The sequence below is a fragment of the Protopterus annectens genome, chromosome 5.part0 (assembly GCF_019279795.1).
Source record: "Protopterus annectens isolate FY-2018-M chromosome 5.part0, PAN1.0, whole genome shotgun sequence".
In the NCBI taxonomy this organism is placed as follows: Eukaryota; Metazoa; Chordata; order Ceratodontiformes; family Protopteridae; genus Protopterus; species Protopterus annectens.
The window spans coordinates 1,755,320,901-1,755,346,506 of NC_056735.1; positions in this window are offsets into that span (position 1 = coordinate 1,755,320,901).

Consider the following 25,606-nt stretch of genomic DNA (forward strand, 5'->3'; position numbering starts at 1 on the left):
CACTGCATAGCTAAACATCGATGCGGTGGTTCAACAACCCGACTTGTCCACATGTGTACAGTTATGTGCACCGTGTCGTATGCAAACCTATATGGTTTCGACGGGTACATACCACATGCGGGATGTACACATTCTGCGGACACATTCACATGCAGCCATTTACATATCTGTACCTGAGGTGGGTTGGTGACATGTGGGGTACGTATTTGGCCGCATGACATTGCCTAACACAAACATCTTACCACATTTCAGGTATGCACATTGTGTGTGGGTGTATAGCTGCACACGGATGCTAGCAGGTTAGGGTGCACAGGTGTACATGGGTGGGACTGACATGTACAATGAGGCTATTGTGTATTACATCTGAATGCATGGGTTCTGCTTCTGGATATTACACTTCAACATATGCCATCCAGTGTATGCGACAGAGACGTTGCTGGGTGTGGGATATGTTGCTATGCACATGTTTGCCTGTGTTTAAGGTATCTTGATTCCTTACTGTTGTTATGTCGACACAGCTACCCGGCTATATACTCTCACAACTGCTTGTGACCATTATGGTTGGCACCTTTTCCAATGCCCATAGTGGGGCATGTTATGTGGAAACTTCGTAATTTGCAGGACTACACATACCCACGGCAAGTGCAGTTGACAGAACTTCACTTGTTTGCCATACTATAAGCTTATTCTGTAAGCATTTGGGTTCCTTATTCATTTTCTTATGCCATGTATGTGTTTCATATACAAATGTATATGTTTTATACTACTATTACATGTATATTGCGGGAATATTTTGGCAGGGGATCAGAGGTCATTTTCCATTTTTCCGATTGTTGCAGGGACACAACTGTCCAATCAGGGACTGTCCATGGCACATTGGGACAGCTGGTAACCCTGGTGACCATGCCCATGTCGCTACTGGGGTTGCCACCTTTTCCAGTTTCCAAGCTGGGATATTTCCGGGACTCACATCTGACTTTACAGGCCGACACATACACACGGTCACTATATAGCATAGAACTTCACTTGTTTGCCTAAGTAAAAGCTTATTGTTGTGGCAATTTGCTTGCTTATTCTGTTTCTTGTGACATTTAGGTATTTCAGTTACAGAAATAACCAATTCATGCTACCATTACATTAAATACGGGATATCATTATGTCCTACAATCTTAGCACATTTGCCATTTTTAATACGTTTTTTCGGGACACAACTGCCCATAGAGAGACTGCCCCACCCAAAGTGGGACAGGTGGTGACCTTAGTCGCTGCTCCTATGTCGATGCGGCGCGCTGACATGCTGCTGTACACCTTTTCTGAGTGTAACCACTGACGGTGCATTGCAGGACAAACGCGGTCATATGCGTATCCTTTGCTCCTTGGATGGGTACACTTAAGCCTTCGTGGCTTGTATTTGCTTCTCCGTTTATTTGGGACAGGTACTATGCTGCATACTCTACGTGCGTTTCATTCTGCACGGGACCTGGCTGCTGCCATTACTATTATGGGCGGACCGTGGCTGTCAGCACATTAGGTTGCTCACCTCATGCCGGCTTAGACACGCCTCCAGACGCATCCTACCTGGGCTCGCTCACGTACACTACGCACGTGTCTTTGGTTGCGGTGCACTCTCATTAATATGCATATGGCGCTACTGCACCGGCTATTCACTGCACCGCCGGCGCAGACCTTACGCCGGCCTTGCGCCGAGCTTCATGAATCCCGGGGCCAGTCTTTTTAAAATTTATGAAATTTTGCTCTAGTAAATTTGTTATCACTTTTCTGAAATCATTTCTTCTGGGAATCTATGATGGGTAAAAAGTATTTTTGATGGAAAAGAGTTACCCCTATTTATGCTATAGTAATCTTAGACTACCTTGTGGGATCATCTCATTATACTTTTTGATTACAAACTGTTGCATAGATGTCATAAGCATTTGTATTAATGCTTGTATTTGATCTGATATCTTCAGCTAAAGTAAAGCACTGTATGACCTTTCTTTGCATTTTGTAATACTTATTGGCAGTCCTGTATTTTACATGGCATTTTGTATTTCATCCAATTAGGAATTATGACCTTGCCATTCATAAGCAATAGCCCTTGAACATGATAGCTCATTATAGTATGTTTACTAAGCTAAAAGACTTTGAGGGATTTATGATAATTTGATGGCTACCAGTTCATGATAACTTCATCTAGATGTATTATCTCTGATTTCTGTCACATATTTCTTTAGCTCATTCTGTTTATACTTGGGCATAGGTGGTTGTAAGAAAATACATACAACTTATAAATGCTGTACTTACTTTGTCAGCAATCTGAATTTGCTTATTATGTTTGTATTGTACTAAAAAATATTAACTGGTACTCTAAACAGTCTTTTCTGAAAAGATATGTAAGGGTTTATAATCTTAGTCTTCTGTAACAGTTTTGCCATTTAGGCCTTTATGGAACTTTTTCTATCTGTATACATTTACCAATATTTCCTTTTCTATCTATGTGTATCCTATGTGTGCTTTGCCCAAAGTTATAATTCAACTTGCTATTCAGTGTGCCTTTTTGAAACAATACTGCACCTAATTCCACTTGACTGACATCAACATAAAGTGTAACTGGTTTCATAACATCTTAAAATTGTAAGGTTAAATCTTGTATGGCAAAGTGTTTAACACATCAAAGCTTTTATCTTGCTCTGAAGACCAAAAACAAGCATTGGCATGTCTTATTATGTTACTAAGTGAAACTGTTACATTTAACAGTCTAAGGAAACATTTTGGAAAACAATGGATCATTCCTAAGAATCGTATGAGTACAGACACACCGTGTGGTTTCAGCAAACAGGCAATAGCATTAACTTTCTCAGTATCTGGTTTGTGCCCTCAGAAATTGAAATATGACCTTGAGAGGATGCATATAAATCTGACATTTGGCATTACATTTCAGGCTTTTTAGTTTCAGTCTGTATAGACAGTTTAACTAGTCTCCCATTACTGGCAGCAAACCAAACAAACAAATCATATGTGATATTTACACCATCATCCAACACTTCAAATATTTCAACAACTGCCTTTTGAATTACTTTAGGTGCTGAGGATATACTGAAAGATAATCTCAGAAATCTAAACATGCTTAAAGGATTTAAATGTACGCAGTTTCTAGCTAGCATCAGCCTAATTAATTTGCTTAAAAAGGCTTGATTTTAACCAGGACTGAAAACTATTTGGCATCAATTTCTGAAATTCTTCCTCCAAAAGTCTGCAGTCAGTAGGTTCCTCTGAGTCATTTGTTTAACTTTTACAGATCAATAGATATCATTACTTTTACGTCATTTCATAGCATTCACCATGCTTTAACACACAATCATTTATTTCACCTTACTTAATTACATGAGACACCATTCCTTGTTACACTTGATCAATCTTTTCTCTGAGCTCAATCAATACTTCTTTCAGAGTGTGTGTCAGAGAAAAACCTTCTGGAGAAATTTTAATAAGATTTCATTCACAGAAATGACGTAATACATCAACCTAATGAACATATATCTGCAAAATAGCTGCTAAATTTGCTGTGATTGACCTGAGTCCAAACAGGGTTTGAATTTGTTTTGAGCATATTTAATTTTCAAAAAGTGTTTACACTTTGGATCTATAGCACTTTATTTCTGTCATACAATTCCTGTTGACTTGCTTGTTAAATGCCCTCTGATAATGTTATACTAGGATTGAACATTTTTCCTGTAAGCAATAAAACAAAGCATATGAACCAATAAGGACAAACTACCTATTACAGAACATTTCATCCACAAAAAATTTGAATTTCAGTGTTTCAGTGTTTCATGTACAGGTTTAGCTGCTGCTGCCCTGGAAGAATAAAGTGCCCATGTTACATTAAAAAAAAAAGTAGTAAGCTGCTAATATTGCAATTGAGAATTGCTGTCAAACCAGCAACAGGTTTATAGCTACTAGGCATCTTATCCAAAGGAGGAAATAGTCAAGAGTGCAGCACCCCCCCCCCCATTAAAGGATGCACTACAATATCAGCACAACATGCACATGGTGTGAGAGTAGAACACATCATCTTCTGGATCAGAGGCAAGCATGCTACCTGTTTCCTACTAATCGTGTTTTAAAAATTTATAGCACAAACACTGATGATGTCCATTTGTAAAAAAAAAAAAAAAAAAAAAAAAAAAAAACAGTTACACATTGAAAACAGACCTAGTGTAAGCAGCAGTAAACTTCTCTTCCCTTGAAACTCAACATTCCTTGAAACTGCACAGAAAGTTAACATTGCTTGAAAATGCACAGAAACTCAAAATTCCTTAAAATTGCACAGAAGCTCAACAGTCATTGAAAATATACAGAAGCTCAAAAGTCTTTGAAAATGAAACAAAAACAACATTGTTTGTGAATGAACAGAAGCTCAATAATCTTTGAAAATGCAGTCAAACTCAACAGTCCTTGAAATACACATGCTGATGACAGTTTGACAGTTTTTGTAGAGGTTTCAGGCTCTAGTTCCCCTGTATTTAAGGTACAGGGTTTGAGCTTGAATGAGCTAAATGACCTGCCATCCCTAATTGGAGGCATTAGACACACACACACACACACACACACACACACACACACACACACACACACACACACACACACACACACACACGCACACATTCAGTTCTCCACTAAATTACTACTTCACAAATGACCTGTTCTCTGTGTTCATCTGGAATGGCAATAGCATAACTGCAAATCAAAAAAAATGCATGCTCCATTTCTGTTTAAATGTGTGTGCATCATACTAAAGATGAATGTACAGATCCTTTAAGGATGCACTGTGTGTGCGACCCCTAGAGAAGAAATGTAATGCATGCAGACTGTGTTCTTAAAGAAGAAATGCAAATTTTTGTGGCAGCCCCCCCCCTGGCCAGTGGGCCCCCTCTCTGGTTAGTGACTCCCCCCAAGCTAGTGTGCTCTAGGTAACTGCCTAGATTGCCTAGTGCTGGATCCAGCAATGCCTCTGATTACCTACTTAGTCCACTACTGGGCTGTGTGGGGAGCCATAGCTTATATCAGCTCTTAGTGGCTACAAGTCTTTAAAGCTCATTTCAAATATGGTGACACACAGAAGTACACACACACACACACACACACACACACACACACACACACACACACACACACACACACACACACACACACACACACACACACACACACACACACAGAGGTACACAATGCGTAACCTTATGGGCTATAATTTCTTTTATCTTTTTTACCCTACTTTTCATAATTATCAAGTTTCTCTCTCAGCCTCCCATATAAATTCAATTATTCCTCTTCTGAGTGAGAGATCAGGCCCATATGCTTCCTTTTAGGGCTAGAACTGTTCCCAGTTGGAGCAAGAGTGCACCAACCTATTCATTCACCATCAAGGCAGGAGTTTTCCCTTTCAGTGAGAGAGACCACTCACCATTCATTCCCATTACATGTGAGAGGTAGATACAAAAAATAGTGCCATCATCTATTGTGGTGTGAGGCTTTTTTGTTATCCACAGAAGAAGAATTCTCTGTGATATGTACTTATCTTTCCAACAAGTTCTATTTAAATTGCAGAAGAGGTTGAAATCCCTTGAATTGGTGTTAATGCTACCACTGCATTTGCAAATGTGTAATAGTTTTGATAGGATAAGGTCAAAGCCCTATACACAAGTCAGAAGTCACCTTTCAATACCCTGTTTGATACTGAGATGAGGGACAAGACTTTGAAATGATCAGCATAGTTTTTTATGAATTAGGCCCTTGAATTTTTTTACTGGTGAAGCATTATGATTATTTCAGCCATGATGTGTTTGGACAAATACATACTGAAAGGACATTATACTTAATGATCAACCTAATGAGTGTCAAGTGAAGTGATATGATTATGTCCCTGGATCAGGACACTATTCCTTTAGATATAAGCTGTGCAATTAAAAGGGACTTCCTTATAATAGTGGCTACATTACAAAACACCTTGAAAACTTGATTTTTGGTAGATTTGAAGAGATTGTAAGAGCAGGTATGTGATATGAGAGCATTGGAGGGGAGAAGTCAGTGAAGTCTGAGCTAAATTTATCTGTTAGTAGAGTGACAATGTCCTCTTGGTCCGAGTATGAGATATTAACTGTTAGTTCTGCACAGTGCTGAGCATTGTTTCTAAGGTTTGTAACATAGTTAAAGATGTTTCTTTTTAGTTATCCTTCATCTGGGTGGCTATTTTACCTTATAACTAGCTCTGGTTGATTTGATCAGGGTCCTGAGTTCCTTGAATACTTTAGCAAGTGTTTGTGGCATCTTGAGAGTTCAATTTATTTTTCTTTTGTCACCGAATCTATTTATGTTAGGGATCTACCACTGGAGTTTATTTTTAAATTTGGTGTTGTATTTATTTCTCAGTATTTCATATGTGTCCAAGCATAGCTGTTCATATATGTATAGAATTTGGCAGTAAAGTATTCTGCATAAGCAGTGCGGTCATCAAAATGGAAGGGGCTTTTAAATTTAGCAAAGTCATAACTTAGGTTTACTAGATTAGACTTTGCATAATCTCTGAATACTGAGGTAGTAGAACTTGTCTCAGGCTTATATTCTTATGGTAAATATGATTGATATGTGTTCTGATTTGAGCAGGGAGAAAGTTAGAATTTGTAAGAAGCAAAGCTTTCTTATATTAGTAACGACCAAAGCCAGGGTTTTGTCATCCCTGCTTGGAGTACTGACTAACTGATCCAGAGAGTTTGTTTTGTGAAGTCCAAAATTTTCTGGGTGTTTGAAGATGTATAAATCTCTAAGTTTATGGAGGGATACTTGAAGTCTCCTAGGATAATGGCATTTGGTTTGATCCATATGGACTCTATACTACTTAGGCAGGAATATGGGCTGAAGGGGACTTAGATATATATGGCCCTACAGTTAACTATGATATAATAATTTTTTTTAATAGCAAATTGATCATGGGCTAGTTTCACATCATTCTGTTACCTGAGTCTGGAAGCAAAATTTTTTTTAAACATAGAGACACCGCCACCTTTGTTTAATGCAGTGAGAATGAACTTGCTAAAAGCATCAAAACCCTGCACTAATGGAATGCTTCCATTTGTCTTGAACCAGGTCTATGATGATGCTTGTATCAGTGTTCTAAGATAAGGAGTGTTTGTAGGGAGTGGATTTTTTTTGGTTAAGGTTCCAATCATGCAGCTTTGTTTTTGTTTGTGTTTTTTTTTTCTCTCTACCATCTTGGATTGCCTTGTAATATCATTTCTATAACTATTTTGTTTACAATTTTTTAGCTTTATGTTCTTCTCAGAACCATTTCCAGTCTTTATTGTGCATTCTTCCAATTTCTTGTACACCTCCTTGTAACTAAACATACATTCTTTAACATCTGCACATGCAGTACTTTACCGAGTGTTAACTCTTAACAGCCTCGGTACTGTCTCTCAGCCTTGGTAATCTATAATGCCACAAATATTCTTGTATCCCTGAATCATACAGGTTACAAAACTCATAGAGTCTTGCTCTTGTCTTTTACTTTGTTACATAAACATATTTAGTCTCCAGAGCTCATCAGCTTTGGTTACATAAGCATATTTAGTACCCCAGAACTCATCAGTTTCTGGTGAAAAATAAATCTCTTTTATATGGAAGACCTTTTGGCCTGGAATGTATCTCTCACCACTATTAACTTATCTTCTGTCTGCTCTTTGAGGTTGAAAGTGTTCTTTACCTTTATATCTTTCTTGCCTCTTACATGTAGAGACATTGCACACAAGACTTTCCCCACTTTTCTGACTTCCACTCATTGCAATATGCAGTTCAAATATTTGAATTCAGTGTTCCATTTCTAATACAAGTTACCATGCAGCTTCACAGACATTGATGGCTGAAGTGTAGCTATGCTGATTCAAAACAAAAATATCCTTGTTAATGAAATTCAGCAGAAATTGGTGGCTCAGTGTTTTTCTATACGAGATGTGAGAAACATGATTAATTTGTGAGAAGGAAAACAAAATGCAAAAACAATTTTTAAACATCATTTTAAGAGTAGAGTTTAATTGAGAGATGTTCTAATGAGAACTGAGGTAAAATAGTGCAATTTGAGAATCATTTAGCAAAATTTTCTCCCACATGTAAGAAAACAAAATGACTGTTGACCGTACCATGTAGCTTCAGTAGTTATTAGTTTTCAATGAAAATCATCAGCAGGTCATCCTCATTGAGTATGACCTTTAATAAAGGCTTATCATTTGTGAGGTTGCAGATGTAAAGTGAGAGTAGAAGTTGTTCTAATATGGAGTTTTGTGGGGGAACTGTGAGATTTTTTTTTTTTTTTTTTTTTTTGCTGAAAGACAGTGAGTTACCAGCTTAACAATTGCACATCTGTCTTAATGATAGTCAGCAAACAATTAAAGAGTGCCATTGACAAAGTCAAACAGTTCAGGTTGCTGAAGGAAACAAATGTAGTTATAGTCAAAGGCCTCATTTAATCATTAAAGACGGTCTTGTAACTTCTGTCGTATTAGTGTTTTTGAGTAGGTCATCTTTAAAAATATCAGTGTTGTCAAACAGATGTGGTCTGGCTTAAAGCTACATTTTTCTGATGATAGGAGGTCATATTTGTTAAACAAATTAAAGAAAATGCACAAATCTAAGGATGCTTATCTAATCATCTAGATTAAGCCCAAAGGGGGCACAATGCTATACCGATTAATATAAAAGTTTGTTCGAGAAGTAGGGTATATAATGGGAAACAAGCCTATCACTTGAAAAGCTAGACACAGATTCCCATGGAAGAGTCTATAAGAGTCCAAATGCAGGAAAAGGGCTGTCACACTGGGAAACTCAGGAACTTGGAACAATTAATCTTTTTAGTTAGAAATCTCTGAGGTATCTTAAGCTGAGTGGTATATTTCAGAAATGTGTGTCAAAAGGGGCAGTATATTCAATAATGCATGTGCTAAGAGGTGACTATAGGAGAATTATGATTTCTTTGGATATAGTGAAGATATTTTTGGAACTTGGTTAAGCAAGATAGAAAGATTTCTGAATAACTGGAGACATGGTGGTAAGGTATTATCAAAAAGAGAACTTAGATATCTGATGATTGTGTCTGATATGATAGTTAAGTCTTCTTTAAGATATGAAAATGAATTATGCTATATTTTCTGACATTTTTTAAGAGCTTTGCTTTTGCACCACTTTTTAAAGTAGCCCACCCCATGTTGGACCAATTGTTAGTAAGTGGAGGAAATGAATAATCACATTCAATTTGCACCTAAAAAGTTAGATAATAATGGGACAGACGTGTTGGTTTGAAAAGTCTGTGAAATAGATGCCAAATGGGAGAGAGCCCAATATTGTGCCTTTGCTTTCAGAAGTGAGACTGCAGCTCTAACCACATGGATTATGTCAACCAATTAGCTATCTACCATACGACATATGGATTTATATTCATATTTAAAAGTCTGCTAATAATGCCTGCATGGGGCATTGTGTCAAATGTCTTGGTCAGGTCTATATATGCTCTGTGTACTGTAGAATTACTATACATTACTTTGCTGACTTTTTAAAGATATTATTGAGGTTAAAAAGATAGGGCCTGCACTTCATAAAGCCAAATTGATGACAGTTCAGAGTTAAGTTGTTTTAACACCCAGCATATGGAGGGCTGAGATAATAAATTCCACAACTTTGCGAAAGGGACTAGAAAGGTTAATGGGTATATGGTTATGAGGGTCAACAACTGAGCCATCCTTGTGTAACAGTAATACAATGGCTATTCAGGATGGCTCAGTGGTACATTGGTAGCATTGCTGCCTCACAGCAAGAGGATCTCCAGTTCAATTCTTGGCTGGGGTGCCTTCTGTGCAGAGTCTGCATGTCCTCCCTGTGTTTGTGTGGGTTTCCTCTGGGTGCACCAGTTTCCTCCCATATCACAAATACATGCATCTGGAGTGTTTCTCCCTAGGCCTCCACTGAAAATTGGCTTTGTTCCAAGTTGGACTTTCCGATAAACAAATGTTAAATAAATATTTATTTGAATTTGTTAACTAGGGTAGAGCACTGATAAGTTCTGAGCAATTTCAGTCATGGCCCGGGCTTTGGAATGTAACCAGTGGAGACACTTAGATTAAAGAGGTTAAGTAAGTGAGTTCTCTGTATGAGGAATGTAAATTATATATTCACTGTCTAGCTCCAGATCTCCTTCAGGAATCAATGTCCACTTAGTAAGCAAAACCTTTATAAAGGTAACTAAATAATTTTTTCAGCTTTTTCTAGTATACCTGACAGACATAGCTTTTAGTGAGATTCTAACCTCCAGTGTTACTAGCCAAATATGCATATCTTTAATGGTGGATTGAGCTTCCAATGGGTCCCTCTGCAAAGCAGCCAAGGCATCAGAATAACAGGGCACTGTTCTGATGTCACAGATCTTCAATTCCACTTGCTTAAAATGATGAACTAATTAGATTCACTTTTATGTAATACTTCAGTTATATAGGCTAGAAGGAAATGCAAGTCAGAATCTTCTTGCATTCTCAGTTGTGAGCCTACTTGCAACAATCTGGCAAGTTTGTGGCTCTTAAATATTGCACTATCCTGCCTTGAGGGCTTTGCTTCATTGCTTACAATTGTGTTTCTCAGTGCTACCTTTTGTAATTTATTTTTCCATCATATCAGCATTCAAACTAATATTCTATGTCCTCCAACAAGGTATTGAGGTGCTTTTCAGCTGAAAATATAGGGCCATATGACCTTACTCATGACCTGCGACTGTCAGAAGGAAGGGGTCTTAAATTCGGCAGCTATGTAGTATGTCCCATAACTAGAAGTCCTAGTTTTTCTACATATTCTTATAAATAAAACTATGCTTCACTCAGGTATAATGATTCTCTTCTTCAGGCTTTTGTGATGCTTGTAACATCTGGTCTCCAATGGCATGGGTTATATCCGATAGAGCTTTGGTTATCTAACTGAATACATAAACAGAAAAATGCATACATTCCCTTATCATATTAGGACCCAGTGTTACATCAGTATGTATGCATGCAGAATGCATACATTTTCAAAAGTATAGAAAATAATCATTTCTGAAAGAAAAAAAATATTTTTATGAGATGAATAGCTGCCTGATATTTTATTAGGTTTAAACACTATGCATTTAACTAAAACATACATTCTTTAAAGTGCAGCCTGACATCAAAATACTTCATCCAAGTGGTTAAGGATAGCATAAGGTGCTGTTGAGCCATGTTATGCTCATTGGGTGAATGCGTATGACTAACATTTTCAAGTATGCATTTATTTACCCAGAAATACCACAACATAGCGAGGTCTCAGTGGACATTATCAGCTTTTGGTAATGGTATGATAGATCTGGCTTTTGCTGCAATGTTTTCACAGCTATTCAGGGCAGCTCTTTACATGAAATGTAAGACCTTCAGGCCAAATGTTTTATTTTGTCAATTTTGTCTTTTTGGATAGTGTTAAAACTAGAGATGCTGAACTTTTCAATTATGTCTGTAGTCACATATTTTCCCATATGTATAAGGATTTTACAAAAATAAAGAAAATATAAATAAATGAATAAATAAATACATACATTCTTTAAGGGAAAAATGTTTTATGAAAAAACATGGCATCTGTATCTGTTTCAAGTAAATAGCAAAAAGGATAACACAGAGAATAACTATAAATAAACTAACAAAATAATAAATCAGATGTATTTAACATGAAATTTAATGTGGCACAGTTTCCTGATATGAACATGGCAAAGAAGTCTTTTGTGCGCATTTATCTATCAAATTGTATGCCAGTGATATGGCAGAATTGCCTACAGTGTTTTCACTGCATAAATAGGAGATATTTCTCCCCTATGAATGATGGGCAGACCGCCTTCACTTAGCTTGTGATTTGGTTAACAGGGCTGACCTTGTGAAGTAATTACATATAGCATGGCAAGCATAAAGACATTATTACACTAAGCTAGGTAATGCTATTAATGGAAAAGGTCTAACCACAAGTATCAGATAAATGCCATTGTCCTAGTCTCCTTCAATAAATACACCACACCAAATGACCTTTATTAAACTTCCATAAACAAAATTATTGTACAATATTTTAATTTATTGAATACAGTATGAACATCCATATAGCCATTTACTAGGACAGTGTATCCCCACTCACCTTAACCAAATAAGCAGTGTCATCAGCTCCACTTGCTTACTTTTACTTTTCAAGCAGCATCCAATCACTCACTTTCATTCCCCAACTCATTGAATTAAATATCCAACACCAGAGGGGAAACAAAAGAGGGACAAGCCTGCCCCTCTTCTACGCCTAAACACTAAAACTATAAAATAATCACACAATCCTCAATTTTCCTAAAAGAGGGATGGAGGGTGGGTAGCAAGTGTATGTCAAAATCTGATCCCTTACCCAGTTACACTCACATAAAACCAGTTAAGCCCCTCCTTGCATTTACCTCATTCCCTCCTAACCCTCCTACTTTCCCAATTTAACCCTTCCATCCCCACCACACTAACTCTCTTCTACTACCATCTTAACTCCCATTACTATTCCTACCTGATCTTCCCCAGGAGATATCCCTGGACAAATTGGATTGTCCCCAAACCTCATTTACATTCAATGTCATTCTTTTTCTCTACTCGCTTCCTAAAAAAACAGTGCCAGTGTTTATTCTGTAACAGAGAACTGTTGTAGGAATAATTTCTCTGTCTTGACAAATGATTTCTGTCACATTATGACATGACTCTGAAAATCAACATGTGTCAGTACTTTGTGACACCATACACAATAAACAGACATTGTAGTACTGATATAAAAGGCACATGTTACATTTGTGTTCCTGATGTAATGTATTTCTATAAATTTATTAAACGAACACTAGCACATTTGTATTTATGTTATACATACCAATTTAGTATTATGGCTAAGAGAGTAATGAACATAAATCTCATTGTTTGGCGTGACTATCATATTGCACAAAAAATGAAGGAAAACTAGACCAAATTACATCTGCTCACTTTATTAAAATAAAACCATAAAACCAACTAAATTATTTGAACAGGCAATAATTTTGGACTTCATTAGAGTGGTTAGGCTTCATTAGTAAATTAATTTAAATAATACAAATCAGCCAATCAAAACACCCCATAATGAATAATTAAATACTTTTCCTCATAAAGGAACACAACTATTGTTATAATCATGAATACATGACTATAAACAAGTCAATTCATAAATGAGCTAAAATACTTATGAAATTGAACTGTGAAAACTGAATGTAAGTATATGCACTGAAAGAAATTCATGATAACATTCATAAATTATAATTACACAAGGCATAAAACAGCCTCCAGCAAGACCATTCAGACCCACTTGAGATGCAAAAAAATAACAGAAAAAATATATTTTTCTTTCATTTTTGTGTTTGGTTTATGTGACAGTGTTACTGTTTATGAATGTCATATTATTTATCCAAAAACATTTTTATTTTGTTTTCATTATAAACATACACAAATGTACATATAACAAATACAATAAAACAATAACAGAACTATTTACAATATTAACATTCATCCATGATAAACAATCATTTTATCCATAAGAAGTTATCAGTATTTATTCAAAAGGTTTTCCAGTTTTTGCCATGCTATCTTTTTATGAGTAATGTTATGAGTTCTATAACAAATGGTTTGCAGTTCTTTTTTTACAAACAACTTTTGCTAAATTAATAAATTCTTTAAACATCAAATTTTGTTTACTTTTCCAGTTCAAAGTAATAACGTTTCTGGTAATTGGAAGAATTGACCAGAGTAACTGAATCTGAGATTTAGGTATTACATTAGGTATAGGAACACTAAATAGGATTAGTGAGTTAGAAATATGACAGTTATCAGACCATAAAGCCTTTACAAAATATCTGAAGTCTTTCCAGTATTGAACAACATTTCTACATTCAATGAACATGTGAACCCAGTTGGCCTCTAGTAATTCATCACATTTCCAACATTTACTTTCACTGTTTTTGAGTATAATATTTATTTTATGTGGAGTATAGAAACTCCTGCTCATAAATTTCCACATATACAATCTCCAATATAATGAAGAAGAGGTACCATACATAGATTTCAATAACAGTTTTTTTTAATTCATTAGATATTTGTTGTCCATTACTCTTTACATAGTAATTCCAAAAATCTGAGTATCTTCTCTTAGTATCTTATAGATAAGTGAGATACTTAATTTTTGATCATCTGTCTTTTCAAGACACCTAATAAAAAGCTGGATCAAACTAGGTATAGATTCAGTCTCTAGGTTGATTGATACTCTCATTTTGTTTTCTATAAACTGCTGTAATGTGTGTATAAACAACCAACTGTCTTGACTATTATCAAAACTAGATAGAAGAGAGTTTAGTGGTTTAATACTTTTATTTTCAATAAACTGATTCCAGAATATCAAGTTATTTTCCTTTAATTTTTGCAACGCATTGATGTTGAAAGAATCTAGGCAATCAGGCGAGTATGCTATATGGAGTATTAGAAATAGGAATTGTTTACTGTTGTAATTACAATCAATTAAGTTATTAAATATTTGATTAATGCCATAAGAAAAATGATCAAACTTATTATTAAATAAACAAAATTCACGTAAAAACCAAGGAACTCTACTTATTCCATATTGTTCCTTAAATTGATTTTCTATAGTTCTGACATCAGTTTTATGAATCTCGTATATTATTTTCCAGAAATATATATAGGTAGGTGAGATCCAGTGTAATATTACATTAATTATAACTGATTTGGAATAAAGATCTAAGTTAGGGAATGCTATCCCATTACTGTTCCAAGCTCGAATGTGCCATTTATATGCAATCCTAGGTTTTAAGGGGAACTTTAAAAATGTAAGTAGCATGGAATCTAATTTTTTAAATAAGTTTTTGGGAGAGGGTAGTATCTATGACTGTATATAAAACAAAATTTTAGGTAAAATTATAATTTTAATTAAAGAGAGCCTATCCTCCATTGTGAAGAACATTTTATTCCATCTTTTGATTAATTCACTAATGGCGGTTATTAAATTATTGTAGTTTAGTTTAACAGACTCTTTCCATGTACTCTTTATACTGACACCCAAATATTCCAATACATCATTCTCCCAATTAAACAGGCTATTGTCTCTTAGGTTTTTGTTGATCTTTTTGTTAATTAGTAATGTTTTGGATTTATTATAATTAAATTTAAGCCCTGAAATTCTTTCAAACTTGCTTAAGGTATTTATAACATCATGCAAAGAACCATCAATGTCACCCAATGTTAGCATATTATCAGCAAATAATTGTATCTTAGGACAATAGTACTTATTAACTTAAAAACTTTTCATATTTTGCTTGTTTCTAATATATGTAGCAAAATGTTCCATTGAAAGAGCAAACAATAATGGTGACAAATGACAACCTTGTCTAGTTCCCTTTAGGATTTCTAGTGGTGAGGATAGACATGATCAGATTTTCGCATAAGCTTGTGCCCCACTAAACATTTTCATTAATAAGTTGACAAAATCTGAGGAGAATTCAAAACCAATCAGAATTATTTGTAGATAAGCCCAACTAATAAAATCAAAAGCCTTTTATATGTCTAGGCTGATAATAGTTAGTTGTTTTTTTGTATTTGCATGCTATTTCTATTAATGATAGTAATATAATAATGTTATCTTGCACTTTTCTATGAAGAATGAACCCTGTCTGATCATTATGTATTAGATTAGGTAATATTTTCTTTATCCTATTAGCTAATATTGTCATGAAAATTTTATAATCAGTGTTTAGTAATGAAATTGGCATATATGAATCACAAGATTTGGGGTCCTTACCTTGTTTTAAAATGGGGGAGATAATTGAATATTTCCACGATGGGGGTGTTATACATTTTTGCTTTACCATAGTAAAGGCACTCATCATTTTCTTTGTTATATATTCAGGAAAAATGTTATATAGTTCAGGAATTATTCCATCCATTCCTGGAGCTTTATTATCTTTTACATTTTTTATTTGCTCTTTCACTTCTGTTAGTGTTGTTTGTTTATTTAATGTTATTTTCTTGCATTGACACCTTAGTAGTTATATTTTCTTGAATAAAAGTATTTATTGCATTATCTGTCTCCAAAAGTTTTGTGTTATTATTCTTTATAGTAGTTTTTGAACACTTCTAATATGCCTATTAAGCTAGATGTACTCTTAACTGAACCATCACTTTTATATTTAATCTCATTAATAAGATTTTGATTGTTTATTTTTTTGGATCTTACCACTATTTCATGTAGATATTTAGGATTTACAGCATAATATTATAATTTCAATTTTCCAGGTTTATGGCAACCTTATGATTCAGAACTTCTAAGTATTTTTGATTTAACTTAGTAATTTCATTATGTTCTACTTTATTTGGTTTTGCATCCATTTTTATCTTGTCTATTTTTTTTTGTAAGTCTAAAAGTTCTTTGTCCCACTCTCTTCTTTTTTAAGGTACCAAGATTTTATTCTACCATATATATAAACTTTAAAGTTGTCCCATAGTATAGCATCAGTCACTTCACCATTATAATTTGTTTCAATAAACATGTCTATTTCTTTCATTATCCATTCCATAAAGTCCTTTAACTTATGCCCAGATTCACAAAATGGTATTTCCCATACAGGAACAATGAAACTGCTCCTGCATGGAAAATGGCAGCTTTGTAATCCACGTACGTGCCATTTTCACGTGCATGAGTGGCCCTAAACTGTTCCTGCATGGAAAGACATGCCAGATGCTAATGAGATAATTTGCTGGTGAAAACCATGCAAATGAGTCCTATTAGCAATCCAGCAAAGTGGCATGTTTCATGCTGGAACAGTGTAGCTTGCAGAAATGTATTTGGTTACTAACCAAATACATTTCTGCAATCTACACAATGGAGCCATGTCAGTGCTCCAGAAAGAATGTCCTATGAGTAGGAGGAGAGTGTTCAGACCCAGGGTGACCCTATCAGGGGTTACATAACCTGGAGATTGTAGAGCACTACAGGGTGGACAGGGACATACTTCAGCAAATTGTGGAGTTGTGCCGGCATCACCTCACATCCAGAAGAAACAGAGGGGAACCCATCCCAGTGGATACTAAGGTATGCGTAACCTTAAGAATACTAGCTACAGCTACTTTCCAAAGACCTTCTGGGGATATCATGAGGGTGTCACAGGCATCTGCATCCAGACTACTCCATCAGTTCCTGGATGCTATGCTACCACATGTCCATGATCACATCCACTTCCCCAACACCTGTGAGGAATTGATCAGCAATATATGTCTCTTCCACTGGGTAGCTAAATACCCACAAGTACTGGGTGCCATAGACTGCATGAACATCCACATCAAAGCACTACCCGGTGAGCGGGGTAGGGTCTACATTAACTCCAAGTGCTTGCCCTCCATCAGCTGCCAGGTTGTGTGCAATGCCCAGGGCATTATCATGCAAGTGTGTGGTGGCAGTGCTGGAACCTATCATGACTCCCACATCTGGAATTCCTCACAGCTGTATCAGGAGTTTGCCAGGGGGGACATCACAATTGGCCATCTACTGGGGGATGCTGCTATGCACTGGAGCTGTGGATGATGACACCCATCAGAAATACACACACCCCCAAACAAGAATGCCAGTATGAGGCACATGTACAAACCAGGATCATTATAGGGTTTTGTTTGGGATGCTCAAGTCATGGTTCCGTTGCCTTGACATATCCAGTGGAGCCTTGCAGTACTCTCCAGCTACATGTGGACAGATGTTCACAGTATATGCCATGCTACACAGTATGATCCTGTGGAAACAGCTGCAGCAAGAAGAACATGGGGTCGGGGCCACACAGTCCCCCACCATTGCCAAGGTCACCACAGGCGCAGAGAGACTTGGAAGAGGAACTTCCTGAGTTTGCCCCTAGAGGCAGAGAGAGGTGTGCCCAGTATGCCTATGCCTTGGCAAAGAGGCAATGCATAGCACACACACTGACACTGTAGGGACCCAGGGTCTGATACCTCTCTCTGACTCGCACATACAGTAAAAGGGATGCCAAACATGACACTACCTGTACATTACCATGTATAGGGAGCATAGTGCATGCATCCCGCATAGTTAGCCCTCCAGCACCATCCTTAATACCGCCCCAGGCAAAAGGTAAGTCACACTTATCAATTACTGAATGGAGTAGTATGTTCTTATAGTTATATCTATTCTATGGATGCAAGCATGTAAGGCAATTGGCTGGCCAAATGGGATAGCAGTAGATAGCTGACAGCTATATGGGACAGCATGAAATCCATAACAAATACTGTTGCCCCCATGCCTGCAGTATATGTGGTGGCTCGACTAACTGTGGGTGTCCACAGGTCACACACATGGATGTCAATGAGCTTTCCCATTCCCCCCCCCCCCAGCCTCACCCAGCAGGACAGGTGTAGATGACTGGAAATAAAGGTCGGGCAAAGCTCCACAAATGCTGGCAATGTGAACAGCCCCCTACAGACCTACACAGACATACTATAACAGGTCTGGCAGTTGCAGTATAGTTCTGAAGAGTAAAAAATCTGAAACTGAAATGTATGCCATTACAATCTAACTTGTGCACTCTACTGATATGCCACCATTCTGCAAGACAGGGCACAATACAATACTAAATGGAAGCAGACAGAGTTATAACTGAAATACCAGTGCAGTCAGTGCAAATGTGGAAAGTTGTCAAGTATACCCCCCAGCCCCATGTATAAATGGCAGTAATATGTAAGTTTGTAGAGTAATATCAGTGGAGCACAAATTGCCTGAGCTGTCCCAATCAACATGATAATTGGTGTATGTCCACTACATGCAGGGGTCAGTGTGCCAATCTTTTGTGAGTGTTTAATATTGTCTAGAAGTGGACAGCATATAGGCCTGGATGTTGTGTCTCAGTGGCCTAGGTACAGTACTGTGGATGACAGGGTCATGCTCCAACAACTATAGTGTTAACAAATCTGCTTCCCAGCTACACCTGTGTTACTAGTTGCACACACTCACTGTCCAGATGTCAACATGTCTTACTGTCAGAAAGCTAGACAGGCTATGAACAGGGGTCCATACATAGAAACAGTATACAGGTGGAAGAACTCTGCACAGTGCCTAGAAAGTAACTATGGACTGCACACACCTTTGGAATTAAAGATAGACATTAGCATCACATTAGTTGTCTGTCTAATATGGAATACTGGTTGTCTACCCAATCACTGGAAGCCCACATAAGCCACAGTTATAAAGTAATGACACACTGCTGATGTCCACATACAAAGCAGGAGAAGGAGAAAGTCCCAGTCATATCTGTGAGTCAGGTGCCATAAGCTTCCATATCACACATGCACTCAGTCCACCCCCCCCCCCACAACAGCCACAGGTATTTCATCAGTCATATCCTTGCTGTTGGGAATGATTACAGAATCAGCACATTTCTTTTATGGAATACATATGGGATGCTTCATGCTGAAATGGTGTCTCATGCAGGTGTGTCCCTAGCCATAAGCAGCACCCTGCACACATCCAGACTGATGCATCACTATGAACTAGAAGGATTGCCAGGAACACCTCACCCACTTGCCCATGTCACCCCAGGGGAATCCACTGTCTTGCAGCCTGGTAATGTATAAGTGACAAAATGCACTGACCTGCATCACTCTCATGTGGCCTGCAGGCCTCTGGAAAATGCCCATGGCTCACCCATAGTTGCATCATACGCTTCACCCATAGTACCATCGTACGGTATGTCATAGGGTCCTAACTAACAACATAACACATTAAGCAGAAAACAAATGCAAGGCCATGCTGACTACTGCCAGTAGCATGCCTCTCCATGTCCTAGTGCAAGAATTGTGGATCAAGACATAAATACTGTTGTGATAAAGGTCAAACTACAGAAATACTTCTGAGATATTGCTACCATACTGTTGGGAAGGGGATAGAATTACAGGGGGGCATAAAAGCATGGATATCATGGAGTGTGTGAAGTCGGAAACTGAAATGTCTGCTCATACTTTCCCCTGACTGCAAACCCATGAATGCATAACCACAAACCTGCTTGTAAACCACAATGTGAATGGAAATTAACCAGATATATGAGCTCTGCATTTGGATAATCTGGCCAAATCTGTACAGTTGAGATGTATGCCCACAGTAGGATATGGCCATTCAGTTAAGTTGAGAAATGCACAAAAAGGGGATCCCCAGCCAGCATTGCACCAAGGTGCTGGACCATTTATACAGACCCATCACTCAGTCGTCTGTAGCCACCCCTCCACAATGTCAGGATTGTGTCACAATGTCTAGTCTTTGCCTCACAATATTGGTCTCTTCTGCATTGCTCTTGTATTCCCCTGGTAAATTATTGCGAGCAAACAATGAAATCTGTCAGTAGTTGATGACACAATACATTACACTGTAAAACAGTACATATGTCCAAAATTCTATGCTAAAATCGAACATTTTACACAAGCAACACAGACAGTAATAGGAAACGTAGATACACACAGTATCCCCCCATGTCTGGTCCAAATTGTGTCCCCATACTGGAAACCTATCTACAGATATCCTGCAAAAATAGCTTGCTAGGTGTAGCTGTAGCACTCAGAACCCTGGACTGGAGTACAACTCTCCCTGGAATGGATTCCCACAAGCAATATAGAAGGTCATACTGGGCATGCTCCTACACATAGAGAATGGATCACTACACTCAGTACAGAAGATCATACTGGGCATTCTCCTACACTTAGAGAATGGATCCCTACACTCGATACAGAAGCTCATACTGGGCATGGCCCTACACATAGAGAAATAAAGCACATGTCTGACACCACAGTGGACCATAGATATCTGTTATCTGTAGATGTCCATGTACACACACCAAAATATAAACTGGTCTTCACACACACACACACACACACACACACACACACACACACACACACACACACACACACACACACATTGGACAGAAGAACCCACAGCCAGCAGTAGGTGGCAGATATGTGGTAAATTTCCATCTGTTTTGTGTGATACATACACATATCTAAGGCCAACATACTGCAATAATTCAAACATACACACACACATAAACACTGGGAAGAGAGACATAGACAGTGTGACAGACAGTACCATAATGAGGCCTTTCCCACCCAATACACATCCCATAGTTCCACTCCACACTATCTGCTGATGTATGTCACCTTAGATGTTCCTTTGGACAAGCCTCAGAGCTCTAAGCTCAGTAGCGTATGTGATAAATCCGTAGCTTACTAAAGCAAATAAGTAGATAGGTAGGGTTTTGAATCTTGGTCCTGGCAAGAGTGTGTGAAGAAGTTGCTGTTTTATTCCATCCCTACCCAGTACACATCCCATTACCCAATATCAGAACATGTGCTGCAGTCAGTCACTGTATAAATTCCTTTTGTTAGCCCTCAGCCCTATAGGCTCTGTTGTGTTTCTGACAACTGTGTAACAGTAGAGTACCAATAATTATTTATGTAGTAATCCTAATCACAGTCCTGTCAAAAAGAAAGGTGTGTCTGCTTGTGTGTGTGTTTGTAGGTGAATGATTTTGAGGCCATTCCCACTCACTCCATTTTACATTGCCCTTTTTATCACTGCTGCTGATGCCACTCACCAATAAAGATACCTTTGGACAGCTCTCAAGTATGTAAGCTTTGTGTTGTGTCTGATAAATGTGGAATACTGTAGTGCAGTAAACTTGTTAGGCAGGAGTTCTATTCTTTGTCCTGGCAAATGTAAATATGTGCTTGTTTGTATGAGAGTGTCTGTAGTTGTAGACATATGATTTTGAGGCCATTGGCACTTCCCTTTCCCCTACTTTAGCACTGCTGCTGATGTCACTCACCTTTAAAGATACCTTTGGACCCATTTTGAATATGGAAGCTTCATGGTGCATTTGATAAATGTGTAATTCTGTAGTACAGTAAGCTATGTAGATAGGAGTTCTAATCTTGGTCCTGACAAGTGTGAAAGTTTGTTTGTGTGAGAGTGTCTATAGTTATAGAGATATGATTTTGAGGCCATTGGCACTTACTACACTTCCCTTTCCCCTCCTTTATCACTGCTGCTGTCACTCACCTTTAAAGATACCTTTGGAGAATTCTCAAGTATGTCAGCTTCGTGGCATGTCTGATGAATGTGTAATACTATCAGTAAACTTGTTAGGTAGGAATTCTAATCTCGGTCCTGGTAAGTATAAAAGTGTGCTTGTTTGTGCGTGAGTGTCTGTAGTTGTAGTGACATGATTTTGAGGCCATTGGCACTTACTACACTTCCCTTTCACCTTCTTTATCACTGCTGCTGATGTCATTCACCTTTAAAGATACCTTTGGACAGCTCTCAAAGATGTAAGCTTTGTGGTGTGTCTAATAAATGTGGCATACTATAGTGCAGTAAACTAGTTAGGTAGGAGTTCTAATCTTGGCCTTGGCAAGTGTAGAGGTGTGTTTGTTTCTTTGTGTGAGAGCGTCTGTAGTTGTTGAGCTATGATTTTGAGGCCATTGGCACTTATTACACTTCCCTTTCCCCTGATGTCACTCACCTTTAAATATACCTTTGGATAGATCTCAAATATGTAAGCATTGTGGCGCATCTGATAAGTGTGTCATACTGTAATGTAGTAAATTACTTAGGTAGGGGTTTGAATCTTATTCCTGTCAAGTGGGTGTGTCTCTGTCTGTGGTTGCATTGTTGACATTGTGATCCATAGCTATTGGGGGGGGTGGGTTTTGCTACACTTTTGTGTGGTTCACCCAGCAAACTACCAAATGTCCACTGTATAGGACCCACTTTTGTGGTAGCTGTGGACACTCTTCCATCCATTAATATGTTTGGCATGTGATATTACTATAGAACAATATGGAGTCCAAAACAAGATATGTGGCCCTTGTAGTCCTGTGATACAATTCCACACTCAGTAATCATAGGCAAACACACTCATATATTCATTAATCCCTATGTCACTAAGTTGTCTGCAAATGAGCTCACAGATGGATCTCACAGTGTGAAAGCAGTGAACTACATGTCAGACTGAAAAACAGTCATGAGTGGTGTCAGACTGCCAAACAGTCATGTGTGGAGTACCACAGGTTCTTGTCCTCTGCCCAGTCTTGTGTGTTGTGTGTGGCTCTGATATCCAGCCCAACAGGAATGAACTGTGATTGACAATGTTTGCAGACAATTGCTACTTGGGGAGGGGTATGTTTACATCCCCAGATTATGATAACATCCTGAATAAAGTTGCCACTGACACCTCCAACTGTTGTCAGAACAATGGCCTTAGTCTCAATGTCAAGAAATGTGTCCCAGTCCTCTGTTGAATCAATGTGTTGTCCACAAATGACCAGATTGGTGGTAGTCCAATGGAGACAGATGTCCTTATAGGAGGTCTGTGAATGCAGCTTGACAGCAACCTCACTTCTGACCACCACACTGCCACTTTGGAAAGAAAGTCCGTCATGTGGCATAGTGCATAACTAAGGATGTATCATCCAGGAATGAAGAGGTCAATGTCTCCCTCTACTCCCCACTCAGGCCAATCAGCAGGTCCAGTGGCCCATTTTCCATGTAACTCAGTAGACATCTTCAACAACTGGGTAGGCTGCAAGTGCACCTTACATGTACGACCCTAGGCATGAAACAGCTGTCTGATATGGAAAGAGCCCAAAACTTCCGAGTGTTCCCAGTCACATCTTGGCTACTTACAGGCAATCTCTGCTTGACTGACAATGCCATGTCTGCCCAGCTTGTGTTACAAATGCCACAGCTAGGAAGCCACAATCTGTATGCACCACATGCCATGGATACCTCAACCGCATTACCACATTCAACAGAACATGCTTGAGGACAGGTCCATAACCCAGACAATGACCACATTATGTGATATATGCTGCATACAGGTCAATCAGAGCACTTCACTGGCCATCTTCAAGAGAAATTCAGATGCGTGGATGGTGGATATAACTGTCACCCTGGGGATCACTCAAGTGGCAGTAGTTGATAGATGGCATGCTGACAAATGTCAGCTGCCATGATAACAGTGTACTCACATGCCCTACTCTTCTCATATCTCCATGGACATTAGCCTGGTACACACCCAGGGACATCTGGACCAATGGACCTCAGTACTGACAAATGTGTCTTTGTGCATTACTGAGTATAACAGTGTTTGTGAGTTTGTAAACTTGTAGTTAAAAATAATTTGAGGACCTTCTCACCCACTACATCCCCCAGTGCTATACTTAGAAAGGGCTGCTGCTGTACTGCACCGTAAAGGTACCTTGTGACATCCTTCACCCTATGGTCTACTTTGAGCTTGCAGTACCAGCATAACACTGTTCTACCAAAGAGTAGACAAGCGTGGTTTATCCCCTGAGTCCTGGCATATGTGAGTGTGTGTGTGTGTGTGTGTGTGTGTGTGTATGTGTGTGTGTGTGTGTGTGTGTGTGTGTGTGTGTGTGTGTGTGTGTGTGTGTGTATGTGTTTGCAAGTGTGTGTGCATGTGCATATTTGTACGAGCCAGCATTCTGAGGCCCCATTCTCCAAATACACTGCACAGTGCCATACATTACAAGGGATGGTGATGTTGCTCACCTTAGGAGAGCCATGAGACAATCTTCACCCTACTAACTCTGTGGCATGTGCGATAAATGCATATCAGTGTAATAGCACTAATTAAATAGGCAGGCAAAGGTTTTAATCTCATTCCTGGTAAATGTATGATTGTGAGTTTGTCATAGCATTATCATGGGTATGACTGAGTTCTGTATGCAATGTGGATGGGGTGCTTGGTGTAATACTTTTACACCATGATACCCACAGTACATGTACCAAGGTCCACTGTATGAGGACTGTTGTCACCATCGACCATACAGGTAACTGATGACACTCTTCAGCCCAATAAGGCATGTGCTGTGTGCCAAAACTCTGTAACAGTATGGACTAAATGATGAGTTAAGCAGGGCTGCTAACTGCAGCTGTGAGAAATGTGTGTTTGGCTGTATCTGTGTTGGTCATTGTATATATTTCTGTAGCTGATAGTATTTCCTAGCCATTTTCACCCAGGGTATCTCTCATTGCCATACTGTGCAAGGCCAGTGGATGTTGTTTACCTTAGAGGAACTGTGGAGCACACTTCTCCCTACTTTCTCTGTGGCATGTGCAATAAATGCAGAGCACTTAACTAGTAAGACCTAGGTAGGTAGTGGTTCTAATCTCAGTCGTGCCAGCTGTGTATGTTTGTGTACATGACATCAGTATTCTGAATGTTTGTGTTTGAGTGACAAATGTGGCCATGGTTTACAGCTTTACACTATTGTACTCCCAGCACATGTGCTGTCCTATGTCCATGTGGCTAATGCCTAACTCCTGCCACATGCTGTGGCACAGACATCCCACAGTCGACGATTGCCACCATCTCACCTAGCTGTCTATCTATGACCTCAGCATA